Consider the following 19,680-nt stretch of genomic DNA (forward strand, 5'->3'; position numbering starts at 1 on the left):
CAAAACCCAAAAAATACCCAAAAAAGACAATTTACCTCAAAACACTTGCAAAAACACCCCCAAAACACCTCCAAAACCCCAATAATACCCAAAAAACAGACAAAAACAGACAAATATACCCAAAAACAGACAATTTACCTCAAAACACTTGAAAAAACACCCCAAAACACCTCCAAAACACCCCAAAATATCTCAAAACATTCCTAAACACACAAACAGGAGTGTAATGAATTAATAAGTGAAAGAAAGCAAGAGAATGTAAACAAACAGATGATAATGAAAAGAAAAGTGATTTAAATGAGATTGTTAAGATGTTTTGATGGTTTATGGTAAGGAAAATGAGAGAAAGGGTTTGTAATAAATAGAAAGGGTTTGTAATGATGACAGAAAGGAAGGAATAAGAGGGAAAAGTAAAGAAATGAGGAAAGGAAAGAGAAAATGATGCTTTACTCACAATGCACCTCTCTTTAACAACATTCAGAGACACAAGGAAATACAAACAAATTACAAAATAAGCAAAGAAAGAAAAAATGAAAGGAAAAAAAAAAAAAGCAAAAATTATACAAAACAAAAAAAATATACATAATAAAAAAAATAAATGAGACACACACACACACACACACACACACACACACACACACACAAACACACACCTCAGGCAGCGATTCCTGGAAGAAGACAGCAAAGAATATTATGTTAGCCACAGTGAGAGTGCGTGCGTAGACAGCCGAGGCCGCGAACCACCCAGTACTTCCCCAGCGGGAGAACGCAGCCCCCACAGTGTGCCCGACGGTGAAGCCTATGCTGAATGTCACGCCAATCAGTGCCTGTGGGTTGAGGGGAGGTTAGGAGAGGGTAGGCTGGTTAGGTTAGGTTAGGACACACCGACAACACACCACAATATAAATAAGAAATAAAATAATGCATAAGAAAATAAAAAGTTAAAAAAAAGTAAACTAACAATATATTTTAAACTACCACAACACCTTTAAACACCCTCAAAATACTCCAAAACACCCAGAAACACTCCAAAAACACACCAAAACACTCTCAAAATAACCCAAAACACACCAAAACATCCCAAAATACCCCAAAACACTCCAAAAACACACCAAAACACCTTCAAAATACCCCAAAACACCCCAAAACACTACAAACACATCCCAAAACACTACAAACACATCCCAAAACACTCCAAAAACACACCAAAATACTCCAAAAATACTCCTAAACATCTCAAAACACATCAAAACATTCCAAAAACATCCCAAAACACTTTAAAACACACCAAAAATCCCAAAACACCTCCACAACACCACAAAACACCCCTTAACCACCCCAAAACACATCAAAACACTTCACAACACACCAAAAACACCCCAAAACACTCCAGAAACACCCCAAAACACCCCAAAAACACCTGAAGACTCCCTCAGAACACTGAAATAGAATAAAACACAAAATAACAATAATAAAGAAAACAAGCTGCAATATTGAACAGCAGGAACACAAACAAACACACACACACCCTGTAAACAAACAAACAAACAAAAAATAAATAAATAGATAATAGGATAAAAAAATTGAAAAAATAATAATAAAAACAAGCTAAAAATATATAAACCAATACAAAACACAACAAACCCACTTAATTACCAAACAAGACAGAATGGAACCTTGCAGCGAAACCGATGATATGCTGGTAATAAGTCACACAGGAGAGCTGAGAGGAATACAAGCCGCTGGTGTTGTGCTTGGAGTAACAGTCGAGGAGAGCAGGAGACACGGGCAGCACCACCTTCAAGCCGAGCAGGTCCAGGATCAGACTGCCGAATAACACCTTGCTTGTCCGTGCGTTCCTCTGTGGGTGTTAGGTTAGGTTAGGTTACGTTAGGTTAAGTGAGGTTAGGTTATGTTAGGTAAAGTGAGGTTAGGTTAAGTGAGGTTAGGTTAGGTTAGGTTAAGTTACGTTAGGTTAGGTTAAGTGAGGTTAAGTGAGGTTAGGTTAAGTTAGGTTAGGTTAAGTTAAGTTAGGTTAGGTTAGGTTAAAAGAGGTTAGGTTAAAAGAGGTTAGGTTAAAAGAGGTTAGGTTAAGTTAGGTTAGGGTAAGTTAAGTTAGGTTAAGTTATGTTAGGTTAAAAGAGGTTAGGCTAAGTTATGTTAGGTTAAGTTAGCTTATGTTAGGTTAGGTTAGGTTAAGTGAGGTCATTTTTATCTTTTATTTTTTCTCAGTATTTTTTTCTTATTGTACTTAGTTCCCTTTGACCAGTGTCCCTCCTATATATACAAAAAATAAAACAAAATAAATAAATAAATAAATAAAGTAAAACAAGAACATTTTTACGACTTTAAATCATTTTCCCGACACACTTGTGCATGGAGGCAGTGTTGCACGAGTGTTGAGTGACAAATATTGCATCTCAGCTTAGCAACACACACCAACACACACCAACACAACACCCTGCTCACCTTCTCCTTGATGTCCGCAGCCTGTACTGCCCCTCTGTCCCTGCCGTCCACCTCACCACCACTGCCGCCGCCACCGCCATCGCTGCCGCCAACTTGCTTGCCGGATCGGAGGGTTGCCGTTGCTCTGAAAGTTACATTAGGTTTGGTTAAGTGGGGCCGTGGGAAGAGGATGTAGGTTAGGTTAGGTTTGGTTAGGCTAGGTTATGTTAGGTTTGGCTAGGTTTCTTTAGGTTAGGTTAGGTGAGGTGAGGTTAGGTTAGGTTAGGTTAGGTAAGGCTTGGCTAGGTTAGGCTTGCTTAGGTAAGGTTTGGCTAGGTTAGGTTAGGTTAGGTTAGGTAAGGCTTGGCTAGGTTAGGCTTGCTTAGGTAAGGTTTGGCTAGGTTAGGTTAGGTTAGGTTAGGTTAGGTAAGGCTTGGCTAGGTTAGGCTTGCTTAGGTAAGGTTTGGCTAGGTTAGAATTGCTTAGGTTAGGTTAGGTAAAGTTTGGTTAGGCCAGCTTGGGATTAAGACACGAGATAGCCAGTCTTGGGGAGGAGGAAGCACCAGACACAAGTTAGGGTAGGCTTCTTTGGGTTAGGCTTGGTTTGATTAGGGTCAGCTGAGGAGTGTGAAGCTCCACCACGTTTGGTTAAATTTGAGGTAATATTTTAGTCATTTTCTCTCTCACCACCAAAATTTTCCCACTGTGTAAACTTTGTTAATATTTTTTATCTGAAGGCTACAAAACACATCACTCGCTTTCCATCCCAGACCCCTAAACACCACCCCTTTCTTCCTTCCTTAGCATCAGCCAGCCAGCCTCTTTGGACTTAAATGAAGGAAACTTTTAAACACGTAGATATAATATAACATTTTCTTCTTCACACACACACACACACACACACACACACACACACACACACTGCTTCCGTGACGTGGGAGAGTGAGGAAGAGCGACAAAAGAGTTTTATCACCAGCTGGAAGGAAACTACCGCTTTGTTTACATCTGACAAGAGAAAACGCGGCTGTCACTTCTGTCAACGGGTAACTAATACAAAGCTTAGAGAGAGAGAGAGAGAGAGAGAGAGAGAGAGAGAGAGAGAGAGAGAGAGAGAGAGAGAGAGAGAGAGAGAGAGAGAGAGAGAGAGAGAGAGAGAGATTGTCATATAACCATTTTATACTCAAGATAATAAAAGACAGCAAGCGTTTAATTATTAATTTTCCAACTTTCCTCGCTTGCCTAAACTTTCTTCCACACTGCTGGTGGTGATGGTGGTGGTGGTGGTGGTCTTCCTGCTTCCCTATTTCGTCCCTCTACATTTGTATCTTAAAAGAAAAAAAGATCGTATTACTGAATCAACACCAATGAACACTTAACCTTACCTAACCTAAAGTGTACCTCTGTTTTTACCCTCTACCCATCACTACAACCTCCAGTACCTTCCCCTGCTAGGACTCCAACACCACAACACCTCGTACAGACCCAGACATCCCACACACGTGCATCTAGAAGCTTCATACATCACAACACACGCTATAACACCCCTGACACGCTTCTACTATCACAGTCCCCCCTTAAACACTCCAGAACCTTTTATTTTACCTCCAGCACACCACTTCTACCCTCAAAGACCCAGTACTTATCTGCAACATGCCTTTAACATAACCAAAACACCTCAAAAGCAACTCCAACCACACTAAAACACCTTAAAACACCTTAAACACTCCTAAACGCACAAAAAACACCCTAAACACATCGAAAGTGCACCAAAATATCCCCAAACACACTTAAAATACTCCAAAACTCACCCAATTGACTTTAAACGCATCGAAAACACACCGTACCTACCCAAAACACACTCAAACTCATCCATAACATTCTAAAACACACTTAAAACATCCCAAAACACTGAAAACGGCCCAAAACACACTTAAAACACCCCAAAACACCCAGACTGACCTAAAATACCCACAAACGCACCCAAAATTCCCCGGTATCCACACAAAACACACCCAAACTCGTCCATAACATCCTAAAATACACTTGAAACATCAAAAAACATTGAAAACAGTCCCAAACACACTTAAAGCACTCCTAAACAAGCCTAAGACACCCCAAAACACACCAGGAACGCTAAATATTGACTCAAACATCACCAAATCCCTAAAACACACACTTCAACACCCTTTCAACACCTCCAGACACACTGCAACACTCCCTAAACACCTCCAGACACACTCCAACACCTCTTAAACACACCAAATACACTGGAAGCACTGTCAGGGAAGACAAATACTACCAAGACAGACAGGGCAGCAGGGAAAATTAAGCTAAATATTGTTTTCTTATCATTTTTCTGTTTTACCACCTCCTCTATTCCTTCTCCCTTCCTCTTCCTCCTCTATTTCTCTTATTTTCTTACTCATTCTACTCTTATCTACACGTCTGAGTTTAGAAACACGTGGAAACACCAGGAAAACACTGCAAAGTACGATAATTATTACCGAGGAGACAGCGGAGCCGATCAAGGTCCCTGGTCCATGATGGCGGCCGTGACGTCACGGCAATTTTACGTACCGTAACGGATTTCATTTCGAAATTGACCCCTCGAAAAAATGGAGCTAGGCTGGAATGCCTTATATATTCTGACTTGACAAATACTTAAAATAATATTCACAATATTAAAACAGCTTTAGCCTGAGTAGTATTTAAAAAATATCCAAATGAAATATGGAAAAAGTGTTGAAATATTCGGCACCATTTAAATCATTGAAAAGTCCACAACATTTGAATTTTTAGGAACGTAAAAATTTTTAAAAAATCTGAACTATCATCTTACACAATCAAAAGTGACCGGGAACAAGAAGTAAACAAATAAAACCGAAATTGTGTAAAAACCAAGTGTTGAACCTAAATACGATTAAAAACCACTGAAAAGTCCACCTATTTTGACTCAACAACAAGATAAAACACTTTAAAACATACAAACAATTTTTTCAAGCAATGAAAAGTTAGTTACAAGCTCAAATAGAGAGACAATAACACAAAAAGTGTTGTAATAACAACTTTTAACAGGACCATAAACCATTTTTAAAGTCCACTTATTTCTCTCAACAGGAACCAAAAAACAATTTAAAAATCATAAGCAATTTTTAGAAATACAAAAGACGTAGTTAGAACGTGAAATAAAAAATCAAGTTTGTCAAAATACTGCTAAAAAAAACACCCCGCATTTTCGGCAAGCAACACAAAATTGAACACAACTCAACACAAGCCACGAAAATACTTCTAAAGCAAATAATTATTTTTATAAACCATAAAAAACATGCTATACCAGCAGAATAAAGAAGTTAAGAAAAAAATTAAAAAATATTGGAACCCACAGGTTGAAGCAGGTTGGCAGAGGTAGCCAGGCATCATGGCGGCCCTTGTCAGTGGAGAGAACGGCCGCTATTTTGCCTGTTATTCTTCCATCGTAACTAAATGAGGCAATGGCAGATATATCTAGCTAGCGGATATGAAAGCCTAGTTATGTGGCTCCACTTAGTGACGTGTTAGGCTTACAATAAGTGAGAAATGAAGCAGATATTGGCGGACAAATGGGGAAGGCTGCCTCCACCTCAGCTGATAACATTAGATAAGTGTATTTTTTTGACGTTTTTATAATTCCTGTCATGGTTAATTAGTAAGAGTTTTGTGGTGGAGGCTTGGAGCGCTTGTGGCACCGTGGAATGCTGGGTCACGTCAATATATTCCTAACCAGGTGCAAAAACATGAAATACGAGGCTCAACAATAAACAGTAAGGTTAACCACTGACCTGACAGCCCTGTGTTGTTGTTGTTGTGGGTGACACGTAACAACACTATCACAGTTACCGCCTGTTACATCACACTGTGCAAATTAGCTGGCTGGACAAGTGGTGGGCCGGTTTCTTACCAATATTATCCCTTGTGGCACTGCAGGCACCTCCCGGCAGGCACCAAGCTTGCACCAGCACACGCAGGCACCCACCACGGCCCCTGTCACTGTCTTGTTCTGCGAAAATACGTTAAATAAAGCACCAGTTTATGGCACCCTTTTAACCTAGTGCCTTGTGTCTGACGTCTGGTTGTGTCGTCCGTCCCAGCCTGCTCCGCACAGTACGCAAGCCAACCTATCCACAAGACACTTTTAGCTTTCAATAACAAGCACCAACTTCTTTTATATTATACTAAACTAATAGAACATTAAATATAAAGAATTATAAGCGTGTAAAAATAAATCTCAGGCCATTATAACTGTAATTGTCAAAGTATCTAGATGTTACTGATTGAAGCGCCAAATTCAAACTGGTCCTGGCGGGTCTTGCACTGCAATGTCTCGTCCCTTGTGTGGCGTAATGTGAAATCATTGAAAAGCTTGTGTGAATTGAAGGCTTGGCTTAATACTGTGTTATATCTCAGCTTATCATTATTAAGTATTTACCATTTGACGTTAAAAAACAACAATACTCCACAGAGATATCCAAGTATAACAGAGGCTTCCATACTGTAGCTAATGATCAACAGAGAATTACCAGCCTTTCTCTGTGTGTCAAGGAGAGCCCTTAGGGAAACGTTCGTGTGCGTGTGTGTGTGTGTGTGTGTGGTATGAAAAGATATAATTGCTTAAGTACAGCCTCTCTCTCTCTCTCTCTCTCTCTCTCTCTCTCTCTCTCTCTCTCTCTCTCTCTCTCTCTCTCTCTCTCTCTCTCTCTCTCTCTCTCTCTCTCTCTCTCTCTCTCTACGTATTTTGCCTGTCTGCCCTCATGTGTGTGTGTGTGTGTGTGTGTGTGTGTGTATCTCATTTATTTATTTAAGTTATTTTTCTTCTTCACGCAGATAGTAATTGACGAACACAACACACCACGTGGAGAGAAGCAAGGTGTGGAGTACCCAAGCCTCTCACAGTCCATGCTAGTAGACTCACCCTGCATGTGGAGATCTCCCAAAATGCACGGAGGTTATTCCAGAGCTGCAGGACAGAGTACTTGAGGCCATTGGTGAACAGAAAGCTGAGGTTGAACAAAGGTAGAGTAAAGATTACACTGACATTTGGGACATTGACGTTGTTTGTTACCAGTATTATATTGATTCCTTTTATTTCAGCCAAGAATTGATAGCTGCCCAAGGTGTAAGCAAGATTCACAATGATGAGGTCATTGTGACGTGTGCAATGTGTCCACTGGTCTTGGCCTTCCTGACCAAGGCAGCCACACAAAGGAAATTCCACGTTATTGTTGCCGAACGTGCCCCTAAATATGATGTAAGGTGTTTTATGCGTCTCTTTCACGTCATCGTGTCTGATGTGCACAATACATAACACAGGGACTGCCACATGTAGGGGTGATGGCTTCTTGCAGCTTCCTTTATTTTATTACGTTCTTATGTTCTCAATACATCTTTTACTTGTGCAGGGTCACCCAGTGGCAAAAGCTTTATGTACTGCTGGAATTGAGACAACATTAATTCAAGACTCTGCAGTGTTCCCCATCATGTCACGTGTCAACAAGGTCATCAAAGGTCATCGTTGGCACCGAGACGGTGGTGACCAACGGAGGCATTGAGACCTTTGTTGGTGCAGCCTCTCTTGCCTCACCACCAAAGTTTTATTCTGTTCCAGTAAGTTTTATTTGTTAGTCATTATCCTGATACCTCTTTCAGTGGGGCAGTATTTGAAACATATTTACTGTTGCAAATTGAACAGGGAAGGTATCACAAAAGTACATACCATTTTATTCTCACAGAAATTCTTGATTCCAGTTTTTGATACATTCCTTTTCCACATGTTTATTTCATGTAGGTGGATATACATTCCTCGTGTTGAGTGTTGGATGGTCCTTTCTCAAACCTCAACCTGTTGTTGTCTCATGTGGAGCTAGATACTATCAGATCAGTACCTATATAATATTGAAAATCATGGCATGAATTGTGCATTTTGCTTATTGTCACAAATCTTCATTTTCAGCTGTATGTGTGCACTCCCACATACAAATTTAGCTTGATGGGCTGTGAAGAAATAAGCCACCAAACCACCACTTCTATTATCCCAGAGGGAACAAAGTTTTGGCCGTCTGTAAATACTGCGCTGACTCAGCTAGATTACGTTCCTCCAGAAAATGTCACCAGTTTGATAACTAACAAGTGAGTTTGTGTTGTTCATATGACTGTGTGGTCCTTTCAAGGTGTGATGTTGGGGGTTCATTTAATTTTTTCATTTGCTTTCCTTGTTGGGCCTGGGCTGACCTCAGGAGACATCAGTATTTGTCAGCTTTATGCACAAACTGTTATTTAGCACTGTACTTCATCTCCCAGTAAAACTTCTGATCCTAAATGCATCAAATGAAAGGCCTTTATGTTTTACTTATGAGTGAGATAAACAACTTACTCAATTTATTATACAGTAAAATCCCTCTCATCCGGCATTCCAGTATCCGGCAGCTTCAAGTATCTGGCACATTTTTCCCCGAGCCTTAAAATCAATAAAAAATCAACGTGTGCTCACAAAATCAATTAAAATTCCCACGCGAGGCATACTCCGTCCCCTTGCCACCACAGCGCACTGCTTCGCGCCACCCGCAGCCCACTGCACTGTGTTTACTCAGTGACTCAGTCCCGCGTGTGCACTGTTTATCGCCCGACGCCTTCATCACGCCTAAAGTTGTAGAAAAAAGGAAGTGTGTTGTGCTTACACTTAAGCAGCTGATCAGATCAGCTGATCATCATTGTTGTGGTAAGATGCGTGAGTGTAGGGTGGTCATCGTGGACATAATTTCACTTCTATTCAAGTGTCCGGCACGTCGGCGGTCCCGTTGATGCCGGACAAGAGGGATTTTACTGTACCCTGTTTATCTTGCACATCTACTCACTTAGCTTTAAATAATGGCTGCTGACCATTTAAATCTCTTTTATTTCAGTCGAGGTACTGCACCATCCTACGTGTACCGGCAGCTTAGCGAACTGTACCGTCCCACTTCTTGTGATCTCTAAGGTAACAGCTTTAATCCTTGCAAATAAGGAATAAGAGAAAAGAGACACACCTGCCATTTGTACTGTTATGCTGTAGTGTTCTGTCATTTTTTTCCTCTTTTATCCTAGAACCATTTTTGGTCATTCATGTTTCTAAAAATTATTATACAAAAATGTTGAGCTTAATATGTTTGGTGTAGTTTTTTGTAACATGTGTTATTGTTAATGTGTGTGGTTCCCCTCAGGAAGAATGTTGCAGTATTAGCAGTAATGTTACAGCCAATGGAAGTGTCTGTATTGTGCTTTGGTGGGAGGTTAATTTGATGTATTTTTAGAGTTGTGCAGGATATAGCAAGCCCTCAAAATAAAGAAAATAACTATAGAAAACACTCCTTGTATTGAAAACACCACTGCAGAGAAATCTCTAATGAAACAGGAAACCCTACATTCAGTACTGTGTGGTTGTTGCACTAACACTGAGCTAAATGCCTTTTGGATGGTTGTACACTAAAAATAATGTAAAAATCCCTATAAACAACTGTCCCTGCATTAAAAACCTTTCATCACAAAATTACACACAAGATACTCAACCAGTGCATGAATGTTCAAGCGGTACCATGAAGATATGAGGCTTTTGGCACTGTTTGAAGGTTTTGAGGAGTAACAAACAGGACTTAAACAGAAAGAAGCACTCACTGCTAATGTTTAAGCTTGTGAATGTTGTTTAGGTGGTCTGTGTAAGGAAGAAACAACACTCTATGGTGTGGTACTGCTGGTGAATGCCATGGTGGAACACATACAGGAAATGGCCACATCTCTGGTTGCAGGGCACAACAACACCCACTTTATAACCTGTACCTGTGAATAACAGGATGTAACAGAGGCGCTGCATAGTGAACAGTGAAGCACGGTGTCTTCGTGCTGCCATCCTTTTCCTTGTCAGGCATCAAATGTGCAAACCCAAAATCCACAATCTTAATAACTGAATCTTCAGAAGAAACCTTGAACAAGAGATTCCGTGAAAAGATAATTAGATTAGAATGGCCTCGGAGAAGGATAATATCTGAATGGAATAAATTCATACTTTTTATTATAAAGGCCATACAAATGATGGAGATCAATAATATTCCATGCAATAAATTCTTTAAAATAAGCAGATGGAAAATCAATGCAAAAAAACTTCCTTTTTTTCACCTTTCCTTTCTTTTCTTTTCTGTCTATCCTCAACACCAACCACTTTTCTATTTTTATTCCCTCCCATTCCATTAATTCCCAACATATTTCTTCTCCCTCTCCTAACTCTTCACCCCTGTCTGGCTTTAGGTCTCCGTGAACACTGATGCCTTTCCTGTGCACGTAGTGAACTGCTGACACCAGGTTCCTCACGACGACCGAAGCCCGAGGCGAGCCTCTGTGAACCTCTCGTGTTTCCTGATCCTCTGAAGCAGCCAGCTCTCCACCTCCAAGGAGCTCCATCACAATGTAGGTGTGTGCCTGTGAAACCAACATGAATTAGATACAGGCATACAATGATTAAATGCAAGGAAAAGAAAATAATATGATCTTAAACTAATTGTTACTTAAATCATTTTGTGTCAAAACGATTTAATATCAATGACATCTCCAAAAGAAAGAGTGAGTGAAGTTGAAAGTAGTGATAGGTGAGGAAAGCTACTTGGATGGTAGTACTTGGATGGGGTAGAGAAGTGTGTGTTAAAGACATCATGCAGTTGAACAAGCAACAAGGAAAGGTCTAGATAATTATTTGACCAACAGAACCATGTCTGTCCGCTTGAATGGGGCAATATCTAAAGACCAGAAAGTGAACTATGGAGTCCCACAAGGCTCAATTCTTGGCCCGCTATTGTTCGGCATTTATGTAAATGATCTGTCAGAGCACGTTAATGGTTTCATAGTGCAATACGCGGATGATACTCAAATATTACACGAAGGCACAGTTAACAACATCCATCAACTCATTAATGATGCTGAAACAATTCTAAGACAATGTAAATGCTATTTTCTGAGTAATGGCCTACTTTTAAATCCAAGTAAAACGCAATGTATTTTCCTAGGCAATCGCCAACTCCTAGCTAAGATTCCTCCTGACACTACCATACATTTTGATGGAGAGAACATACTTTCAAGTTATCATGTTAAGAATTTAGGAGTGTATTTTGATAAATATATGTTGTTTGATGTTCATTTAAATGAGTTACAGAAGAAGGTGACAGGCATATTAATGTATATAAATCGAATTAGTAAATGTTTTGATAAACCCACACCAATTCTTGTTACTCAATCACTTGCATTAAGCACAATATATTACTGCATTCAAGTGTGGGGATCAACAAACGAAACTCTTCTGTGTAAGGCCCAAAAACTTCAAAACTTTGCAGCTAAAGTAGCAGTGGGAGGTGGCAGGAAATATGACCGTGCATCACCTTTCCTTAAAGAACTTAAATGGCTCAGGGTTAAGGAGAAACATATGTTTGACATTTGCGAAGATGTTATCCTGATGGCTTTCTATCCTTTTTATCTTTTAATACTGTAAATGATGTGACAAACAGTAAAACTAGACAAAGAAACAACTTGCATGTTCCCCGGACCAGAACAGACAGCGGTGCCAGGGACCTCACTGTGTTGGGTCCTAAGTTGTGGAACCAACTCCCATCCACCATCACCCTGTCTCAAAATCTAAACAGTTTTAAGACTAACCTCAGGAAACATTTCCAATCTGCAAATATTATATAAATATTTTAGACATATGTTAGAAAACGCACAGTGATGAAGCTTTACACCCATATTTTATCCAGCATTTTATGGTCTTATTATCATTTAAACATAATTTTAAGGACATTCATGTATTTTATTTTACTTAGAGGTAGACATTGCACTTTAGTGTAGAAATACTATTTTAGTTACCATGATTATTTTATACTCTTAATATTTTTTGATGACAACATTCTGCAATTTAATCATTTAGTAGTATACTAAGATATTTCAATCTACAGTTTAGTTTTATGACCTCCATATTTATGTAAAGCTATGTGAAATATAATGTACTTAATAACCACTTTCGTGGAATAAAGAATCTGAATCTGAGAGAGATTGTCATATAACCATTTTATACTCAAGATAATAAAAGACAGCAAGCGTTTAATTATTAATTTTCCAACTTTCTTCGCTTGTCTAACCTTTCTTCCACACTGCTGGTGGTGGTGGTGGTGGTGGTGGTGGTCTTCCTGCTTCTCTATTTCGTCCCTCTACATTTGTATCTGAAAAAAAAGATTGTATTACTGAATCAACACCAATGAACGCTTAACCTTACCTAACCTAAAGTGTACCTCTGTTTTTACCCTCTACCCATCACTACAACCTCCAGTACCTTCCCCTGCTAGGACTCCAACACCACAACACCTCGTACAGACCCAGACATCGCCCCCACATGCATCTAGAAGCTTCATACATCACAACACACGCTATAACACCCCTGACACGCTTCTACTATCACAGTCCCCCCTAAAACACTCCAGAACCTTTTATTTTACCTCCAGCACACCACTTCTACCCTCAAAGACCCAGTACTTATCTGCAACATGCCTTTAACATAACCAAAACACCTCAAAAGCAACTCCAATCACACTAAAACACCTTAAAACACCTTAAACACTCCTAAACGCACAAAAAACACCCTAAACACATCGAAAGTGCACCAAAATATCCCCAAACACACTTAAAATACTCCAAAACTCACCCAATTGACTTTAAACGCATCGAAAACACACCGTACCTACCCAAAACACACTCAAACTCATCCATAACATCCTAAAACACACTTAAAACATCCCAAAACACTGAAAACGGCCCAAAACACACTTAAAACACCCCAAAACACCCACACTGACCTAAAATACCCACAAACGCACCCAAAATTCCCCGGTATCCACACAAAACACACCCAAACTCGTCCATAACATCCTAAAATACACTTGAAACATCACAAAACATTGAAAACAGTCCAAAACACACTTAAAGCACTCCTAAACAAGCCTAAGACACCCCAAAACACACCAGGAACGCTAAATATTGACTCAAACATCACCAAATCCCTAAAACACACACTTCAACACCCTTTCAACACCTCCAGACACACTGCAACACTCCCTAAACACCTCCAGACACACTCCAACACCTCTTAAACACACCAAATACACTGGAAGCACTGTCAGGGAAGACAAATACTACCAAGACAGACAGGGCAGCAGGGAAAATTAAGCTAAATATTGTTTTCTTATCATTTTTCTGTTTTACCACCTCCTCTATTCCTTCTCCCTTCCTCTTCCTCCTCTATTTCTCTTATTTTCTTACTCATTCTACTCTTATCTACACGTCTGAGTTTAGAAACACGTGGAAACACCAGGAAAACACTGCAAAATACGATAATTATTACCGAGGAGACAGCGGAGCCGATCAAGGTCCCTGGTCCATGATGGCGGCCGTGACGTCACGGCAATTTTACGTACCGTAACGGATTTCATTTCGAAATTGACCCCTCGAAAAAATGGAGCTAGGCTGGAATGCCTTATATATTCTGACTTGACAAATACTTTAAAAAATATCCACAATATTATAACAGCTCCAGCTTGAGTAGTATTTAAAAAATATCCAAATGAAATATGGAAAAAGTGTTGAAATATTCGGCACCATTTAAATCATTGAAAACTCCACATCATTTGAATTTTTAGGAACGTAAAAATTTTTAAAAAATCTGAACTATCATCTTACACCATCAAAAGTTACCTGGAACAAGAATAAACAAATAAAACCGAAATTGTGTAAAAAACAAGTGTTGGAACCTAATTACGATTAAAAACCACTGGAAAGTCCACCTATTTTGACTCAACAACAAGATAAAACATTTTAAAACATACAAACTATTTTTTCAGGCATTAAAAAGTTAGTTACAAGCTCAAATAGAGACACAATAACACAAAAAGTGTTATAATCACAACTTTTAACAGGACCATAAACCATTTTTAAAACCCACTTATTCCTCTCAACAGGAACCAAAAAACAATTTAAAAATCATAAGCAATTTTTAGAAATACAAAAGACGTAATTAGAGCGTGAAATAAAAAACCAAGTTTGTCAAAATAGCGTCAAAAAAACACCCCTCATTTTCGTCAATCAACACAAAATTGGACACAAGTCAACACAAGCAGCGAAAACACTTCTAAAGCAAATAATTATTTTTCTAAACCATAAAAACATGCTATACTACCAAAATAAAGAAGTTAAGAAAAATACCCAAAAAATATTGGAACCCACAGATTCAAACAGGTAGCCAGGCATCATGGCGGCCCTTGCCAGTGGAGAGGACGGCCGCTATTTTGCCTGTTATTCTTCCATCGTAACTAAATGAGGCAATGGCGGATATATCTAGCTAGCGGATATGAAAGCCTTGTCATGTGGCTCCACTTAGTGACGTGTTAGGCTTACAATAAGTGACAAATAAAGCAGATATTGGCGGATAAATGGGGAAGGCTGCCTCCACCTCAGCTGATAACATAAGGCAAGTGGATTTTTTTTACGTTTTTCTAATTCCTGTCATGGTTAATTAGTAAGAGTTTTGTGGTGGAGGCTTGGAGCGCTTGTGGCACCGTGGAATGCTGCGTCACATCAATATATTGCTAACGAGGTGCAAAAACATGAAATACCAGGCTTAACAATAAACCTGACAGCCCTGTGTTGTTGTTGTTGTTGTTGTTGTTGTTGTGGGTGACAGGTAACAACACTATCACAGTCACCGCCTGTTACATCAGACTGTGCAAATTAGCTGGCTGGACAAGGGGTGGGCGGGTTTCTTACCAATATTAGCCTTGGTGGCCCTGTAGGCACCTCCCTGTAGGCACCTCCCGGAAGGCACCAAGCTTGCACCAGCACACGCAGGCACCCACGGCCCTGTCACTGTCTTGTTCTGGCAAAATACATTAAATAAAGCCACAGTTTATGGCACCCTTTGAACACAGTGCCTTTCTGTGTCACGTCTGGTGCTGTGTTGTCCTCCCTTGGCCTGCTCTGCACAGTACGGACACAAACCTATCCACAACACACTTTTACCTTTCAATAACAACCACCAACTTCTTTTATATTATACTAAACTAATAGAAAATTAAATATAAAGAATTATAAGCGTGTAAAAATAAATCTCAGGCCATTATCACTGTAATTGTCAAAGTATGTAGACGTTTACTGATTGAAGCGCCAAATTCAAACTGGTCGTGGCTTACACTGCAATGTCTCGTCCCTTGTGTGGCGTAATGTGCAATCATTGAAAAGCTTGTGTGAATTAAAGGCTTGGCTTAATACTGTTATATCTTACCTTATCGTTATTAAATATTTACCATTTGACGTTAAAAAACAACAATACTTCACAGAGATATCGAAGTATAACAGAGGCTTCCATACTGTAGCTAATGATCAACAGAGAATTACCAGCCTTTCTCTGTGTGTCAAGGAGAGGCCACCTGCATGTACTGAATATATGTTTTTAATTAGTCTTTTGTGATTAATCTTTTTAATATATCTGCGCCAATGTAAACTAGTATGTGCTTAGAAGGCTTACCAATGTGTGGGTGTTGGTGGGTTTGGTGCCACTCAAAGGGAACACGTGCTGGAGATGTCTGTGAAGCAGTGATGTACAAATAACTGAGCGTATTTCAATTCACATAAGTATCCCATAAAAATAAAAAACTGACCTCCGTTTTCTCTCAAGAACGTAAACATTTAAGCGTATTTCAATTCACATAAGTATCCCATAAAAAAAAAAAAAAAAACTGACCTCCTTTTATTGTTGTTATCATCATTATTCTTGCTTTTTTATTTATTTTTCATTCTCTTCCTTGTTTCCTCATCTCTCTCTCTCTCTCTCTCTCTCTTGAAAGATTCCGCCCTAGAGATATAGAACACACACACACAGTGATGTAACGCCCTTAGGGAAACGTTCGTGTGCGTGTGTGTGTGTGTGTGGTATGGAAAGATATAATTGCTTAAGTACAGCCTCTCTCTCTCTCTCTCTCTCTCTCTCTCTCTCTCTCTCTCTCTCTCTCTCTACGTATTTTGCCTGTCTGTCCTCGTGTGTGTGTGTGTGTGTGTGTGTGTGTGTGTATCTCATTTATTTATTTAAGTTATTTTTCTTCTTCACGCAGATAGTAATTGATGAACACAACACACCACGTGGAGAGAAGCAAGGTGTGGAGTACCCAAGCCTCTCACAGTCCATGCTAGTAGACTCACCCTGCATGTGGAGATCTCCCAAAATGCACGGAGGTTATTCCAGAGCTGCAGGACAGAGTACTTGAGGCCATTGGTGAACAGAAAGCTGAGGTTGAACAAAGGTAGAGTAAAGATTACACTGACATTTGGGACATTGACGTTGTTTGTTACCAGTATTATATTGATTCCTTTTATTTCAGCCAAGAATTGATAGCTGCCCAAGGTGTAAGCAAGATTCACAATGATGAGGTCATTGTGACGTGTGCAATGTGTCCACTGGTCTTGGCCTTCCTGACCAAGGCAGCCACACAAAGGAAATTCCACGTTATTGTTGCCGAACGTGCCCCTAAATATGATGTAAGGTGTTTTATGCGTCTCTTTCACGTCATCGTGTCTGATGTGCACAATACATAACACAGGGACTGCCACATGTAGGGGTGATGGCTTCTTGCAGCTTCCTTTATTTTATTACGTTCTTATGTTCTCAATACATCTTTTACTTGTGCAGGGTCACCCAGTGGCAAAAGCTTTATGTACTGCTGGAATTGAGACAACATTAATTCAAGACTCTGCAGTGTTCCCCATCATGTCACGTGTCAACAAGGTCATCAAAGGTCATCGTTGGCACCGAGACGGTGGTGACCAACGGAGGCATTGAGACCTTTGTTGGTGCAGCCTCTCTTGCCTCACCACCAAAGTTTTATTCTGTTCCAGTAAGTTTTATTTGTTAGTCATTATCCTGATACCTCTTTCAGTGGGGCAGTATTTGAAACATATTTACTGTTGCAAATTGAACAGGGAAGGTATCACAAAAGTACATACCATTTTATTCTCACAGAAATTCTTGATTCCAGTTTTTGATACATTCCTTTTCCACATGTTTATTTCATGTAGGTGGATATACATTCCTCGTGTTGAGTGTTGGATGGTCCTTTCTCAAACCTCAACCTGTTGTTGTCTCATGTGGAGCTAGATACTATCAGATCAGTACCTATATAATATTGAAAATCATGGCATGAATTGTGCATTTTGCTTATTGTCACAAATCTTCATTTTCAGCTGTATGTGTGCACTCCCACATACAAATTTAGCTTGATGGGCTGTGAAGAAATAAGCCACCAAACCACCACTTCTATTATCCCAGAGGGAACAAAGTTTTGGCCGTCTGTAAATACTGCGCTGACTCAGCTAGATTACGTTCCTCCAGAAAATGTCACCAGTTTGATAACTAACAAGTGAGTTTGTGTTGTTCATATGACTGTGTGGTCCTTTCAAGGTGTGATGTTGGGGGTTCATTTAATTTTTTCATTTGCTTTCCTTGTTGGGCCTGGGCTGACCTCAGGAGACATCAGTATTTGTCAGCTTTATGCACAAACTGTTATTTAGCACTGTACTTCATCTCCCAGTAAAACTTCTGATCCTAAATGCATCAAATGAAAGGCCTTTATGTTTTACTTATGAGTGAGATAAACAACTTACTCAATTTATTATACAGTAAAATCCCTCTCATCCGGCATTCCAGTATCCGGCAGCTTCAAGTATCCGGCACATTTTTCCCCGAGCCTTAAAATCAATAAAAAATTAACGTGTGCTCACAAAATCAATTAAAATTCCCACGCGAGGCATACTCCGTCCCCTTGCCACCACAGCGCACTGCTTCGCGCCACCCGCAGCCCACTGCACTGTGTTTACTCAGTGACTCAGTCCCGCGTGTGCACTGTTTATCGCCCGACGCCTTCATCACGCCTAAAGTTGTAGAAAAAAGGAAGTGTGTTGTGCTTACACTTAAGCAGCTGATCAGATCAGCTGATCATCATTGTTGTGGTAAGATGCGTGAGTGTAGGGTGGTCATCGTGGACATAATTTCACTTCTATTCAAGTGTCCGGCACGTCGGCGGTCCCGTTGATGCCGGACAAGAGGGATTTTACTGTACCCTGTTTATCTTGCACATCTACTCACTTAGCTTTAAATAATGGCTGCTGACCATTTAAATCTCTTTTATTTCAGTCGAGGTACTGCACCATCCTACGTGTACCGGCAGCTTAGCGAACTGTACCGTCCCACTTCTTGTGATCTCTAAGGTAACAGCTTTAATCCTTGCAAATAAGGAATAAGAGAAAAGAGACACACCTGCCATTTGTACTGTTATGCTGTAGTGTTCTGTCATTTTTTTCCTCTTTTATCCTAGAACCATTTTTGGTCATTCATGTTTATAAAAATTATTATACAAAAATGTTGAGCTTAATATGTTTGGTGTAGTTTTTTGTAACATGTGTTATTGTTAATGTGTGTGGTTCCCCTCAGGAAGAATGTTGCAGTATTAGCAGTAATGTTACAGCCAATGGAAGTGTCTGTATTGTGCTTTGGTGGGAGGTTAATTTGATGTATTTTTAGAGTTGTGCAGGATATAGCAAGCCCTCAAAATAAAGAAAATAACTATAGAAAACACTCCTTGTATTGAAAACACCACTGCAGAGAAATCTCTAATGAAACAGGAAACCCTACATTCAGTACTGTGTGGTTGTTGCACTAACACTGAGCTAAATGCCTTTTGGATGGTTGTACACTAAAAATAATGTAAAAATCCCTATAAACAACTGTCCCTGCATTAAAAACCTTTCATCACAAAATTACACACAAGATACTCAACCAGTGCATGAATGTTCAAGCGGTACCATGAAGATATGAGGCTTTTGGCACTGTTTGAAGGTTTTGAGGAGTAACAAACAGGACTTAAACAGAAAGAAGCACTCACTGCTAATGTTTAAGCTTGTGAATGTTGTTTAGGTGGTCTGTGTAAGGAAGAAACAACACTCTATGGTGTGGTACTGCTGGTGAATGCCATGGTGGAACACATACAGGAAATGGCCACATCTCTGGTTGCAGGGCACAACAACACCCACTTTATAACCTGTACCTGTGAATAACAGGATGTAACAGAGGCGCTGCATAGTGAACAGTGAAGC

The 19,680-nt window shown here is 39.8% G+C and overlaps 4 long non-coding RNA genes across 18 annotated transcripts in view; 2 read left to right on the top strand and 2 right to left on the bottom strand.

The window, feature by feature from the left end:
* Window positions 1-19,680, bottom strand: part of LOC135090510 (uncharacterized) — a 38,608-nt gene that overhangs the window by 2,318 nt on the left and 16,610 nt on the right. For 5 of the 7 annotated variants that reach the window (XR_010262010.1, XR_010262011.1, XR_010262013.1 and 2 more), the window contains exons 4-6: window positions 2,470-2,593; window positions 1,657-1,861; window positions 654-827 (exon numbers count right to left, since the gene is read on the bottom strand). This is a non-coding gene — a long non-coding RNA (uncharacterized LOC135090510). The other 2 variants (XR_010262014.1, XR_010262009.1) reach the window with 2 other exon arrangements.
* Window positions 5,851-19,162, top strand: LOC135090503 (uncharacterized). Of its 6 annotated transcripts, XR_010261980.1 has the most exons (6): window positions 14,764-15,014; window positions 16,651-16,835; window positions 16,914-17,070; window positions 17,222-17,426; window positions 17,773-17,948; window positions 18,722-19,162. It is a non-coding gene; the product is annotated as an uncharacterized LOC135090503 (long non-coding RNA). The 6 variants fall into 6 exon arrangements; XR_010261978.1 differs by lacking the exon at window positions 14,764-15,014 and adding an exon at window positions 5,851-5,936 and having other exon boundaries at window positions 16,647-17,070; XR_010261979.1 differs by having other exon boundaries at window positions 14,763-15,014; window positions 16,651-17,075.
* On the top strand, window positions 7,288-9,822 carry LOC135090506 (uncharacterized). Of its 4 annotated transcripts, none has more exons than XR_010261998.1 (5): window positions 7,288-7,497; window positions 7,576-7,737; window positions 7,884-8,088; window positions 8,435-8,610; window positions 9,384-9,822. It is a non-coding gene; the product is annotated as an uncharacterized LOC135090506 (long non-coding RNA). The 4 variants fall into 4 exon arrangements; XR_010261997.1 differs by having other exon boundaries at window positions 7,289-7,497; window positions 7,576-7,732; XR_010261999.1 differs by lacking the exon at window positions 7,576-7,737 and having other exon boundaries at window positions 7,293-7,497.
* On the bottom strand, window positions 10,509-12,626 carry LOC135090517 (uncharacterized). The gene is made up of 2 exons (XR_010262025.1): window positions 12,032-12,626; window positions 10,509-10,929 (listed from the first exon to the last, which is right to left on the bottom strand). It is a non-coding gene; the product is annotated as an uncharacterized LOC135090517 (long non-coding RNA).

The sequence above is a fragment of the Scylla paramamosain genome, chromosome 35 (assembly GCF_035594125.1).
Source record: "Scylla paramamosain isolate STU-SP2022 chromosome 35, ASM3559412v1, whole genome shotgun sequence".
Taxonomy (NCBI): domain Eukaryota; kingdom Metazoa; phylum Arthropoda; class Malacostraca; order Decapoda; family Portunidae; genus Scylla; species Scylla paramamosain.